The sequence below is a fragment of the Triturus cristatus genome, chromosome 4_1, assembly GCF_964204655.1.
Source record: "Triturus cristatus chromosome 4_1, aTriCri1.1, whole genome shotgun sequence".
Taxonomy (NCBI): domain Eukaryota; kingdom Metazoa; phylum Chordata; class Amphibia; order Caudata; family Salamandridae; genus Triturus; species Triturus cristatus.
In genome coordinates this window covers 510710561-510725166 of record NC_140585.1, presented here as the reverse complement: position 1 = coordinate 510725166, position 14606 = coordinate 510710561, and positions in this window count along the sequence as shown.

The following is a 14606-nucleotide window of genomic DNA, read 5'->3' as shown; positions in this document are numbered from 1 at the left end:
ACGATTAAAGCAGGGAATCATCCCTCTTCAAATCCCTTCCACGCGCCATTCCATTTACTCAGTAGTTATCCCTTTGTGGGTTGGAAGGCGCGAGTGAGCCATGCTCCTCAGTAAACATCTTGAAGAAGCGTCAGCGTTCCCCCGTTTCCGGAGCCCCCGGCCCTTCAGGGTGGCCTCACTTCATGGGCACGGAGCAACCCACAATCACCCCACTGGTAAGAACAACAATGTGAGGCCCAATACCTTGAAATTTGCTTTATTTCATGAGGCTTTTTGCAGCGCCTGATTCCCTTTTGTCCAACGTTTCAGCCTGTTGCCTTGATCACGGACAGGAACACAAGCGCCCAGGTGCGCACAGGTGTCTTTTATAGAATATATCACGTGCCTGCATTTTGCCAGTACTACCGTTCCCAGAGTGCATTTGTGCTTTTATTCAACTTGTGAACTGGCAATCCAACGATGTTTATTCACTCGGTGGTAATAACTATTGCACACGCACTGGTATTTGCAAGGAATCGTTTTTGAGGCAGGCAGGTGAATTTCAGTCCATATCGCAAATGTTTTTTAAAATATTAGCATCATGCAAAGCGGCATCTTTCAGGCACGATTAAAGCAGGGAATCATCCCTCTTCAAATCCCTTCCACGCGCCATTCATATATATCCAAACCGACCCTGGGTCCCTTGAAGTAACTGGACACCGACACTGCTGACTCAGGTCACTTCTCCAAGTTTATTTTATTAACATGCAGTGCTGTTGTTATGCGTTTTGACAGGATCCCCTGCCTTGCTCACATAAAGAGCTCAACAAATTTTCTCCCTACATAGGGAGTGCTGGGTCACGTGATATCATAGACACAGACAGCATACTAGGAGAACATAATATGTATTAGTTCATAAACTTTACAATTGAATAACTTTACTGTTTCTTCTCAAGCCATGCAAATATTACATTTTTTGTATTTTTTATAATATTGATTTTGCCATTTTTTTATTTAATCATTTTCTGTATAACAGTTGTTCATGCCATAACAATAGGACCACTTGCTATGCATTGGTTCAATGAGTACATAAATGTATCCAATTTAATGTTAAATTGTCTAGTCAGTCTGTTTATCATCATTGACCATTGCTGCCTCCCTTACTTCTTTTATGTAATTCGTAAGGGCCGCCATCTGCCGTCTAAGTTATAGACCGAAAGTAGATATTGAAACTGGACAAAAATCTTCTCACTCAATATTAGTGGGAACATACAGACACTTTGGGGCTGATTCCAATCCTGGAAAAAGGCTGTACGAATCGTTGTACGGAGCGTTTTCTCCATACAACTCGTACCCGGTAAACTTTCCTTACAACCTACGAAGTACGATTTGTACAGAAAGCCTCATTCCGTACGAATCGTACAAAAGACCGTACGGGTAAAAAAAACTATTCGGATCCGGAACAGCCTGTACGCGATGTCCAGACGTATTTAAGCAGCGGTTTCCGGCCCAGCAAGTACAATTTGTCTGTACGGCACTCCGTACGGCTCGTTTCTTACGGGAGCCAAAAATAGCCGGAAAAGCAGAGTCCGACGCGAACTGCTACGAAACGAAGCCCCGGTGCGCGACGTACACGCCATGAACCCCATCGTACGTGTCATCCCGGTCCTCTTAGCCTACGACCTGGTGCACTGAAACCGACGCGCACGCCGCAGAAGGTGAGAACAACAACCAGGGGCCAGGGGTTGAGGGGCAGGAAACATACCCCATACCCAAATCAAAACCTATAATATGGAGCCCATACATTACCACCAGGGTCTGGTCACTGGGGGGGCGTGTCCAGCAACCCCTGCATACCACAACAACAGAAGTGGACGTGTACGGTGCGTTGCACACGCACCCGTACGGCACCAGTACAATTGGGATACGAGGCGTACACACGCCGAGAATGTGGGGGTACAGTGTGATACAAAGAATCAAGAGAGAGTGGACCACTTGTCCTGTGTAGCCAGGGTCTTTTTGTTCATGGTTCCGTCATAAAAGAACCCTCATAACTATACACAAGTGCGTAGACGGTATAAACTGGGTCACCGCTTAAGTGTATTGGTACAGCATCATCATAGGGTCTTTTTTTGTGAGTATGCTGACCTCCGCCGGGAGGAAGACCAACTGGTTGTACAGTAGCGTCCAGACATGAATATGAGGGAGGATGTGAAAAGTGTTCAGATCAAGTGAGGTTAAAATTCTCTTAATCGTTTTTTCTGCTGTAGCTTTATTCTGAGAATGTAGACAAGAGAAAGATAAAAAATGTTCAAGTGCGAAAGAAGACCGAGTTATTGGTCTATCGTACTTATCAAATAGTAAGGGTCATCAAATAGTAAGGGTCAACATGTTTCAGCCTTCTGTCAAAATCTAAAGGCTTTCGTCAGGACCGATATAGAGGAGGGCGCGTTGTGGCTCCTTACAAAGTGAGAATTGTTCACTAATCAGATTCATGTGGTCAGATCCATTGTATCTGTACCTGGTTGAGAAATAGAAGAAACAATTGCTCTCGGATATGCATGTTAATGAATCTACGTTTTGTAGGTACTACCGTTACGTTCCAACGAAGGTGAGGTTTAATGGCTAAGTAGACTATTATTAGGGGTATGCCCAAATGACCCTCCTATACCTGGGCAAGGGAACATCTAAGGTGTATATACAAATGGTATAGAGGGATAGATCATATTTACTTTCTGCACAAGAGTTTATTAATTACCTCGGCAAAAAATCAATTTCTTCTGGCAAGATTAAATGATTATCATACAGGCACAAGTATCCATCGGTGAACATCCAAACACATAGTTTACCGCAATATAATCAATACATCAAATACAAAACGATTTCTATTTACACTACAACACATATATACAAACTCATATGCAAGGTAATTCAATCAAAAAATCCTTTCCCCTATTGGCTTATTCCATCAAACATGTGTGCACTTAACATTGCCTAGTGCTACATCAGAGGGTAGTCCTATCAGCAATACACGGATATAAGTATTTCATCTAAATTTGTAATGCCAATACAACTTATGTATTTATTCCACAATACGGTGGACTCCTCCTTTGTCAAAGTGTCGACGCGTTCGCGTTTCAGCCTCCACTTTCTTTATGGCTTCCTCAGGACGGGGATATAATCTACAAAAATAATAACGCTAAAGTGAACTTTAAAAACCTATGTTTTACTTTTTATCTATTTGCGCTGTGTTCTATCCCTTATTTGCCCAGACAGTGCTGTTAGAAGAGGAGAATCCGCAAGGATGCGTGAACATGACCTCCAAGCCATTTGTAAAAACGTAAAAGAAATTGAAATGTAAAACATAAAAAATTGTAAATGAAGAATCCTACTAATACGCTTGATCAGCGTCAATATGATTACTCAAACGCGCACTTATAATAAAGACATGGTTCCAGACGCCACAGAACCCAACCAGTGGATGTGGAAAGAACATAGGGTCCTGCGCCCCTTATGTACACCAACACCAATAGAGTGAAAAACATCACCGTGGAGACCCAAGATAAACAAGTCCTAGCCCGTGTCAGGGCGAAAATACCTGTGGGTTCTAATGAAACAACCTGGTCTCGTAATTTGCAAGGTCGGGCAGTTTATAATCCGGTCCCACTCATCAGTTAGGAACTCCTACATAGGGGGGGAAAGAACTTAGAAACATCCCCTGTGCATCAGAAAGGACACTATATCATCGCTACTAAAGTTAGGCACCGAACCTCAAAACTTGTGTCTTCTCGGGAGCCCTGGGTTTCTTCGACTCCTTCAAGAAATTTTCAGTTGCTAGAACCAACAAGAAGAAACAAACCACCTGTCATCAAAATGTCCGGATATTCTATGAGTCTAAAAACTTTACTACGTATCTCAGACTGGGGGGCACTAACAATCCAAACTTACGTTTGTTATTAGTCCTTTTCACCGACACTGTGCTCCTTCAACGTCCGTCATCTCAACGAGCTGGCGTTACTGATTCCTAACGGACCGTCATTAAATACATAAACACGTGAATACGTGAAACGTCTCTAAGTGACCAAACACAAATGAAGGACCATTTTTCGAGTATTCGTACAACTCAAGTCCTTATTGAACAGGAGAACGAAACTCTGTCTATGTCCATTCTTGCCGTGGCGAAGTAGCCCTACTATATCCTCTAGCAAATGGGGGCGTCAATTCCAACTCTGCAAAATCGGAACCATGAACAAAAACAAATAATCATGTAAAAACAAATTAAATAAATGGCAACACATCCGAACCTGTTCTCAACTCCTCCACATACGTCTAGAGCTGTGACACTGGGTGAAATGATCACAAACCCTTGTGCATGGTGAATTCTTCTCGACACAGTAGCACCCTCAATAATATGCTATAAGAGGGGGCTAGAGCTATTTTCTTAAAATAATTGACATGTCTCATCAGCCAATGAGACCGTGGACCCACTTAAGGGTCATGACAACAACCCACATAATTCTCTCCGCGGTCACTAAAGGTTACATCATGACAGATCATACACTTCAGCGATTCAACCTAGATTCCTCAAACAATAGAAAGAATAGAAAGAATGGAAGAAATAGAAGGAAGGGTCTACAATTCAATTAGGAAGGATCCAACGTTATGCATCCCGAATGTATTCCTTTCCACAACACTATATGTTCAAAAATGGGCTTACATTCTGAAGGTGGACAACTTAAAATCCTCGTCCTGTTTGAATAACATGTCTGCTTCTCACAGCAAGGGAGAGAAGCTCAAGGTCAACATTATATTCTAAATGTTATGGTCAAGTTTAATGATGTATGGGACCCTCACGCAATTTAAATCAGAGCCCATAGTTCATCTCTTTCATTCAGACCCTCCGTTGCTGTATGGTATCTTTCGATGAGTCGTGCTTCTATGCGGTTAAGCCTCATCTCCAACTCACCCTTATTACTAGCTTTCACTACAGCCAGGATTGTCCACTCTAAGTCGTTCTCAGTGTGGCCACACTCTGTGAAATGTTGTACAAGGGGAGCTGTACAGCTCGGGCTAGGACTTGTTTATCTTGGGTCTCCACGGTGATGTTTTTCACTCTATTGGTATTGGTGTACATAAGGGGCGCAGGACCCTATGTTCTTTCCACATCCACTGGTTGGGTTCTGTGGCGTCTGGAACCATGTCTTTATTATAAGTGCGCGTTTGAGTAATCATATTGACGCTGATCAAGCGTATTAGTAGGATTCTTCATTTACAATTTTATATGTTTTATATTTCAATTTCTTTTACGTTTTTACAAATGGCTTGGAGGTCATGTTCACGCATCCTTGCGGATTCTCCTCTTCTAACAGCACTGTCTGGGCAAATAAGGGATAGAACACAGCGCAAATAGATAAAAAGTAAAACATAGGTTTTTAAAGTTCACTTTAGCGTTATTATTTTTGTAGATTATATCCCCGTCCTGAGGAAGCCATAAAGAAAGTGGAGGCTGAAACGCGAACGCGTCGACACTCTGACAAAGGAGGAGTCCACCGTATTGTGGAATAAATACATAAGTTGTATTGGCATTACAAATTTAGATGAAATACTTATATTCGTGTATTGCTGATAGGACTACCCTCTGATGTAGCACTAGGCAATGTTAAGTGCACACATGTTTGATGGAATAAGCCAATAGGGGAAAGGATTTTTTGATTGAATTACCTTGCATATGAGTTTGTATATATGTGTTGTAGTGTAAATAGAAATCGTTTTGTATTTGATGTATTGATTATATTGCGGTAAACTATGTGTTTGGATGTTCACCGATGGATACTTGTGCCTGTATGATAATCATTTAATCTTGCCAGAAGAAATTGATTTTTTGCCGAGGTAATTAATAAACTCTTGTGCAGAAAGTAAATATGATCTATCCCTCTATACCATTTGTATATACACCTAAGTAGACTATTATGTCAATACCGGGCAAATGGCGCGAAAAAAAGGGGGGGGGGTTTATTTAACAAAAGGCTGTTACGTGGTATGGGCGATATTCATGTATAAATCATTCAATCGTCGTAGGTAAAAAAACGAGCATTAATCACTAAACTGTTTAGTTAGTTAGGGGTGTGACGAGATGGTTAGGGAAATGGTAACGGCGTAGCACGTTTTGTGTGCGTTAAGTGAAATCGAGATTGAGTATGATTGATTGTGGCTCAGATTCACTCGTATCGCTTAAGGAGTGCAGTGCATATGCTGATTCAATATGTCAATGGGTAAACGAGACTTTGTCTCGCCTGATTAGGTTTAAGCTTTTTAGCGAGGTCGGTATTCACAAAATCATTCATAACACAAAATTTACCTCGTAAAAAGGTATTTTGTTCCCTCGGAGGTACCGAGAGGTACGTGAGAAACTGAATTTCTAAAATAGTAGGGAGGAAGAGATAAAGAGGATTAGAGGCGTCTTACTTTAGTTTAGCGTGTGGCTCCAATCGCGGCATCCCTCTGAGCTTACCGGTTCCGTCACGTTCGGGGACTGGTGCTGGCTCTGTCAGACGTACCTCCGATGACGTGGAACCAATCGCTGTTCCTGTTTACATAGGGAAGTAGTCGTAAAGATAGAAGAAAGACTTGATAGTCGACGATGGTTGGCATCAAGGAGAATTTGGAAGTGTAAGCATTGGCATCTTCATTCACTATTCACATCAAATGTATAAGATTGAAAAACATTTTGAGATAACAGGCTGGAATGGTTGTTAATAGAATTGAATTGGACCCCACCAGTGTCATCGATCTTGCGTGTCGGGGGAATTGTTTATGATGTAGCAGAGTCTTCGGTTTAACTCAGAGTTATCCGAATTTTAAAAGGAATTAAGCCAGTGTGTGCCAAGGGATATTATCATTCAGGCCCCGTTTGTCTGTGCCCAAACGGTAAATCCAGCGTTGTTCTTTTTCGAAAAGGACACGCTCTGCATTGCTGTTTACAGATCGGAGGCTTTCCAAAACGACCCATTTGAGATCGCTGGTGTCATGATTGTTCTCTATATACTGCCTGCTCATTTTGGCAGTCAATCTTTTACAGTTCACATTGCTTTTGTGTTCAGTGATCCTTTGTTTTATTTTACGACAGGTCATTCCAATGTACCTGAGGTCGCAGGGGCAAGTAATCATATACACTACATGTGTGGTATTGCAATTAGTGTGTTGACGTAACGTCCAGGTTAAATTGGGGAGAAGTTGAATGGTTTTTGTGATTTTCGTTAGGTTACACACTGAACATGTGCCGCAGGGATAGTGTCCTGTGATTGGTTCTAGATTCCAAGCTTCTGTTATTGTCTCTCTTGTACTCTTTGGAGATGGTCTTGTGTGTACTAGAAGATCTTTGATATTTTTCGTTCTTTTGTTTGCGAACCTGGGTTTCGGCCATTGTAGAGCATCTGAGGTTAAAATCCTCCAGTTTCTATTGACAATTTTTTTCACTGTGTTAGTTATCGTATTGTAAGTGGTGACACAGGTCAGGAGGTCTTCTGGTTCTTCCCGTGTGAGTAACTGTAGGAGGTTCTCTCTTGGCTGGTTGCGTGCTCTTTTTTGGCGTCTGTTGATTGATTTTATTGGGTAATTCCTTCTCACAAGCTTTTCTCCCAGTTCTCTGGCTTGTATTTTGTAATCTTTGAGATTACTGCAATTTCTCTTCAGTCTGAGAAATTGACTGTAAGGTAAGTTGTCTCTGAGGGGACGGGGATGAAAACTTTGGTAGGATAGCAGGCTGTTTTTGGCTGTGGGTTTGTGGTATGTTTTTGTATGGAGGCTATTATTCTCCGAGTAGATGGTAATATCAAGGTAATCGAGTCGTTTTTTGTCTGACGTACAAGTGAATTTCAGGCATTCGTCTCTGGAGTTGATCCAACTTAGAAATTCTCGTAGGATCTCTTCAGTGTCTTCCCAGATCATGATGACATCATCTATATAGCGTTTCCAGAACTTTACCTGTGTGAGGTAGGGATTGGTGGGATTCTGTATGTACTGTTCTTCGAAATCACTCACATACAGACCCGCCACACTGGGAGCAAAAGTGCTTCCCATAGATGTACCGTGGCGCTGTCTGTAGAGTGTGCCATTATACTCAAAATAATTTTCTGTGAGGGCTAGTCTGCAGCATTCCAACACAAAGTGTCTCGGTGTGGAGTGATTCCAAATTTCTGAGAATAAGGTGTTGTCTAAAGTGTTGAGTGTCTTTTGTTGTGGGAGGCTGGTGTAAAGACTCTCTACATCCAGTCCTACCAAATACATAGTATCCTCATTGTAGGTTTGGTTACTAAGTTGGTTTAGAAGGTCTCGAGTGTCTTTCAAGTACGTGGGTGTTAACTGTACTAAGGGTTTGAGAAACTGGTCAGCAAACTGTGATAACGGTTCTAGTACTGAACCAATACCTGAGACGATCGGTCGTCCTGGTGGTGGTACTCTATTTTTATGTGTCTTAGGTAGAGAGTAGAAATAGGGTACTCTGGGAGACTCGGTTTTAAGGAAGTCTGCCTCGTGTTTGGATATCCACTGGTTAGTCTGTGCTTCTTCTACCATCAGATTTATGGTTCCTTGTAACCTCTTAGTTGGGTCGTTGACAATTTTCTCGTAGAATTTCTGGTCAGACAGTAGGTCCAGGCATTGAGTGTCATATCCTTGTTTGTCGAGGAGGACAATACCCCCTCCTTTGTCGGCTGGTTTGACAATTATATTCTCATTTCTGCTCAATTCTTCCATGGCTTGTTTCTCTCGCCTCGTGATGTTGATGTATGGTTTATTCGACAAGGGTTTGATGTTATCCACTTCTTTAAGGATAGCTTGTTCAAAGGCTAGTACTTCCACGGGGACCAGATGATTGGGCGGACAGAAAGTGGATTTTGGTCTCAGATTGGTATCACTTCTTGGGGTCTCATTCTCTTTGTTCTTGAAAAAAGCTTTGAGTTTGATTTTTCTGCAGAACTCTGATAGTTAGCATTTTACTTTGAAGATGTCTAATGTAGGAGTTGGGACAAAGCCTAGTCCCTTGTTTAGTATTCTCTCTTGGTCTTCCGTGAGTGTAGTATCTGTCAGGTTTATCACCAGTGACTCGCGTTGCTGGGGCCTGGTTGGTCTTTGGACATACTGCGAGTATGTACTTGCCTCTCCTGTTCGCTCCAAGTTACTCCTTTCCTTCTTCCTCTCTGGGTGTTTTGCACCCGTACGGCACCAGTACAATTGGGATACGAGGCGTACACACAACATGAATGTGGGGGTACAGTGCGATAGACACGCACCCGTACGGCACCAGTACATTTGGGATACGAGGTGTACACACGCCACGAATGTGGGGGTGCGGTCTGGCCCTGCATATTACCTTCATATTGGTGTGTGTGTAGGTCCAGACCAGCAGTGTACTGCTCCAAGGGGGTGGGTGCAGAGGATTCCCAGCAAGGGCCGGCCATATGGGGGTGGCTGCAGATCAATACCAGCAGTGCCCAGACATGTAGGGGTTGCTGTGGAGGACTCCCAGCAGTGGTCAGCCATATAGGGGTGGCTGTAGATGAATACCCGCAGTGTCCAGCCATTTGGGGGTGGCTGCAGATGAATACCAGCAGTGGACAAACATATTGGGGTGGGTGCAGATGGGTGCAGATGAATACCAGCAGTGTCCAGACATATGGGGGCGGCTGCAGAGGACTCCCATCAGTGGACAGAGATATGGGGGGTGTACATCATTATCAGATGACCACACCTACATGGGGGTATGTACGCATCCCTAACTTTGGACTATGATGATAGTGCTATAACAACACATCACTGACAGCAGTGTCCCACTCCCAGGAGGATGGATGTCTTTCACCCACTGCATGACACACCACATGTGGGTGTGACGACAAATAACACATGCATACCCACCCATGGCGGATGCAGCACAATACACACCCTGATATCATGCCACAAGACTGTATAGTCATGTAAGTGCCTAAAAAACTAAGAGAGCCAAAGGGAACACACACTGTCACGCACATCCCAGGACTGATAGGAATATCCAGGTGCTGGTCCAGCCACCAAGATGTTGTCTCTCATGGAAGGAATAGGGTGGAATTCCCCTAGATACAATGTCCACAATTGTGAGTCAGGTGCCCAAATACCCTGCATAACAAGTACCATTTGTGTGGTAGGCCGTGATTACACACATGCATAGTGCTGAAAAGGGTGAATTTGCCCCTGAAGGCATTTCTACATACTCAAAACACAAGTACAGTGACTAGCAAAGATGGCACAGACGATTCCACAGGAGATATCGGTGAGCAGGCATGGCCAGTGTTGAAGGGATCCGTCACCAACAAAGGAAATGTTGACACAGGTCAGCACAACAATTGTGCAACTGTTTGCAGGGAAGATGTCAGGTGCCACAGAGGAAGGAACACTCCTTGGGACAATGTGACGACAAATAACACATGCATACCCACCCATGGCGGATGCAGCACAATACACACCCTGATATCATGCCACAAGACTGTATAGTCATGTAAGTGCCTAAAAAACTAAGAGAGCCAAAGGGAACACACACTGTCACGCACATCCCAGGACTGATAGGAATGTCCAGGTGCTGGTCCAGCCACCAAGATGTTGTCTCTCATGGAAGGAATAGAGTGGAATCCCCCTAGATACAATGTCCACAATTGTGAGTCAGGTGCCCAAATACCCTGCATAACAAGTACCATTTGTGTGGTAGGCTGTGATTACACACATGCATAGTGCTGAAAAGGGTGAATTTGCCCCTGAAGGCATTTCTACATACTCAAAACACAAGTACAGTGACTAGCAAAGATGGCACAGACGATTCCACAGGAGATATCAGTGAGCAGGTATGGCCAGTGTTGAAGGGATCCGTCACCAACAAAGGAAATGTTGACACAGGTCAGCACAACAATTGTGCAACTGTTTGCAGGGAAGATGTCAGGTGCCACAGAGGAAGGAACACTCCTTGGGACAATGTCTCAAAACAAAATGAACACACACTACCAATGATTCTTTGCAGAGACATTGTGATGGCACACAGATACCATGGTCCACCTCATGACCATCAGACAAAAACATTTCTCAGAACCCTAACACATTACCAGAACACCAACTCCAGGAGCCTCATCAGCAACATCAAGGCTTTATTCAGCACAAAAAAATAATGTCAATAAATAGACTATTTACACAGGCCAATGGCCAGTCCATATGTAAAGTTCAAGGGGGGACGTAGGGGACCGCGTTTACCCCTAGCTTGCCTGCACAAATGAACCTCCAGGTTCGTCAACCGGGGGGGCATCATCTGGGGCAGTACCATGCACCGCAGGGACAGGAGGGGGAAGGGTAGTTGTGGTGGGTGCAGGGGTGGACGTCTCCACCACAGGGGGTGGGGCAGCGCCGAAGGTGGAGGTGAGCTCGGCACTGCACACCGCTGCAAGTTCGTCCAGCCCAACCCCTGCACCCGTGGATTCCCCTGGGTCAAGGGAGGGTGTGGTGGGCGAGGGATGGGGTGCAGTGCTCCTGGGGGAGGGGGTCAACGTAGTGGGGGACACAACTCCCCTGCCTGCTCAGCGGGGGCGAGGTCCAGCTTACCCAGAAAGAGCTGCTTGGGTGAGCGTTTGGCAGGGGAGCCAAGGGGAGTGGTTTTGGAGGGACAGGGTTGTGAGGACTGTGGACTGCGACTGTGGTTGCGTGTATGTCGTCTGTCCCCAGACCCTGTGGGTGTGCCTACATCCCCCTGAGTGTGCGTGCCAGGAGGTGTGCGCTTCGCCTTACTTGGGGGTGTGCTGCCTGTGTCTGGTGGGGTGCATGCTCGTGACTGTCTGGGTGTGCGTTGGACAGGTATGGGAGAGGGAGACTCCTCGCTCACAATTACCATGCAACTCAACAACATCTGTAATCATGCTGCAACACCCTCCGCATGCTGCAAATGATCCACAGATAGATCCACTCAAAGGCAAGACAGACCGTCCCCCAGGTCCACGACACCAGCCGGGTCAACTACAGCACCGCCCTTTACGGAGGAACAACAGCCAAACTCCAGGAGAACTTGTCTACATCCAGGGTGCATCCGCACACCTCATCTTCAACATCTCCCGCCCCAGCAACATCACTGTCCACCTGAGATAGCTACAATGGCTCACTGTCTGCTGCAGTATCACCTTCAGACTCCTCACCTACACTCAGGAGGCAGTCCACAACCCCAGACCCAAAACCGACATTGGACGTCTGTCATCCAACACCCCGTTGGCCCAACTCCATGCAGCCAACCTTGCCCTGGCCACCATTCATCACATCCACAGAACAACTGCATGCAGGAGATAGTTCTCCCACCTCACCAAACAGACCTGGGACTCCCTCCCCGGGCACCTCCACATGACCCATGACCTCTACGTCTTCATGATACTCTTCCAAATTGGTCTGTCCGAGCAGTATTGCAAGCCCCCCCCTCAGCAGCTTGAGGCCCTCACGGGTGAGTATTGAGCTCCATGTCTGTATTTGATGACACATTGTGACCCATGTGTGTCCTCGACCAGACTCAGATCCCAGTGTATGGATGGCTGGAGTTAGTTCCACACTCAGGCATACTTTGACATATCCCCACACGTATGTTGTGGACTCATGCTAAATGACTGAAACATCAAATTTCAATTTTTTATTTTAATTATAGGTCTGGGGCGTGATTTGTGCAAAAAAAAGGGTGCAATACAGGGACCATAGAATCCAAAGTTCACCGGAGGAGATGGGACCTTGGCATTTGAAGTCAGCAGAGTCCAGACTACAGTGTTTGGCATCATTGGTCAGACTGTGACCAGCAAGTCCATGTGGCAGAGAATGTCAGTCAATGAGGTGATGCTGTTGCACATGAAGGCCAGGTGCCAGGCCAGGTGACCTGGGAGATGTGGATGGCCCGCTGCCTCTCACGGTCTTTTCCGTGGACGACCCACCTTCCTCGGGGGACCCTCAGATGCATGCCTTAACGATGCTTGGGACGCTCCGTCGGACGAATCCTCCTCCTCCTCCCTCCCTGTGGCTGGTGGTGGTCTTCGCCTGGTGGCACAGGGAGGGTTGCCCATGTTGTCTGCGATCCGACAGAGTGAATGGCTTATGTCCCTTTGCACCGCCGGGAGCTCAGCCAGTCTTGCCTCCATCCGTCCTTGGTGTTCTTGTTGACTGGCGTGTTGCTCGGCCTGCTGGTTCTTCATCTCTGTGATGGTCCCCTTTATCTCTGTGAGGGTCCCCACTACCTGGCTGCTCTCCCTGGCGTCACGCCGGTATGCGGCCATGATGTTGTGTATGTGTGACATACCGGTCCCTTCAGCTGGCTGGTCAGGTTCTCGCCTCCACCTGCCTCCACACCCACCACCCCTGCCCACACGAGCCTGGCCTGCCGTTGTGGGCACATCGGGCCTACCGGACCCCTGAGGGATGGCAGTGGTGGTGTTGTCTGCCTCCTCCTGGGTGCCCGGCGAACCTTGTCCCTCCTGGTCAGACTGGCTCAGTTGTTCACTGCGGGCAGGGCTCCTCGGTGTCTCCTGGGATGTGGCAGGAATGGGGGTGGTGGTTGGCACTGCTGTTCCTGAACCAGGTGCTGCAGGGGCTTGGACACCAGAGGGTCCAGGTCGGTCGGGGTCATCCGCGGAGTGTTGAGAGGCGTCGCTGCCGGTGGGATCAGGTTCCTCCTGAGCCTGGGACTGTGATTCTTCACCCCCATTGTTGGGGGGAGATTCCTCACGTTGCCCTGTGTGTGAGAGACAGACAATGTTAATGCTTTTTCATGCAACATCCACGTTTCATACACATTCTAGTTGGCACTGTTCCTCCAGGTAGTTGTATGTGCCTAGCATTCTCCTCAATGTTCACTTGTGGATGGGTATGTTGCGGGGGACAGATTGATATGTGCTCCTGAGTCTTTGACATGTTGATTTGTGGCTTGGATGCTTCTTCGGCTATGTATTGGTCTTGTTGTGTTACATGTCCATTGTGACTGTGGGTAAATCCATTGCCTGTCCTGGGGGTGTCTGCTTGTGTAAGGGGTGTGTGTGACAGGGCCTGCTGGTGGGTGTAGTGTGATTTGGCACTGGGGCTCCCAGGTGATGTAACTGTCCCCCCATGGAGCATGCTGCCATGACAGTGAGTGTGAGTTCCTGTCCAAGATATCTGACCTTGTTGTTTTGGTGTTTGTGTTTGCACTGGTCACAGGAGGGCCTTGTGCTGCCTACACCAGGGCCCAGTGTCAGCTATCTTGTCAGTACTTTCCCAGTCCCTGTGCATTGAGCATGGTGCATGGGTATGTACATGGGCCATATGGGATGAGGGCAATTGTGTCTGATTTGGAGTTCAACAATGCGTTTTGTGACACCCACCCTCCCAGCATACCGGACATCCATTCTTGGGTTAGTGCTTCGTGTAGCATGGGACATATCATGGCCTTGCTTTCTCAATGGGGCATACACATGTTAGTGGCATTAGCGTTGTTTTTGACTGTGGTTCTGGCCGGTGAGGGCTTAGGGGTAGTTGCGTGCATTTTGTGTAGTTGGGGTGTGGATGCCATTACCCCCATGTTACATAAGTTGTTTGTGTACTCATCAGGCTCTGGAACTGCA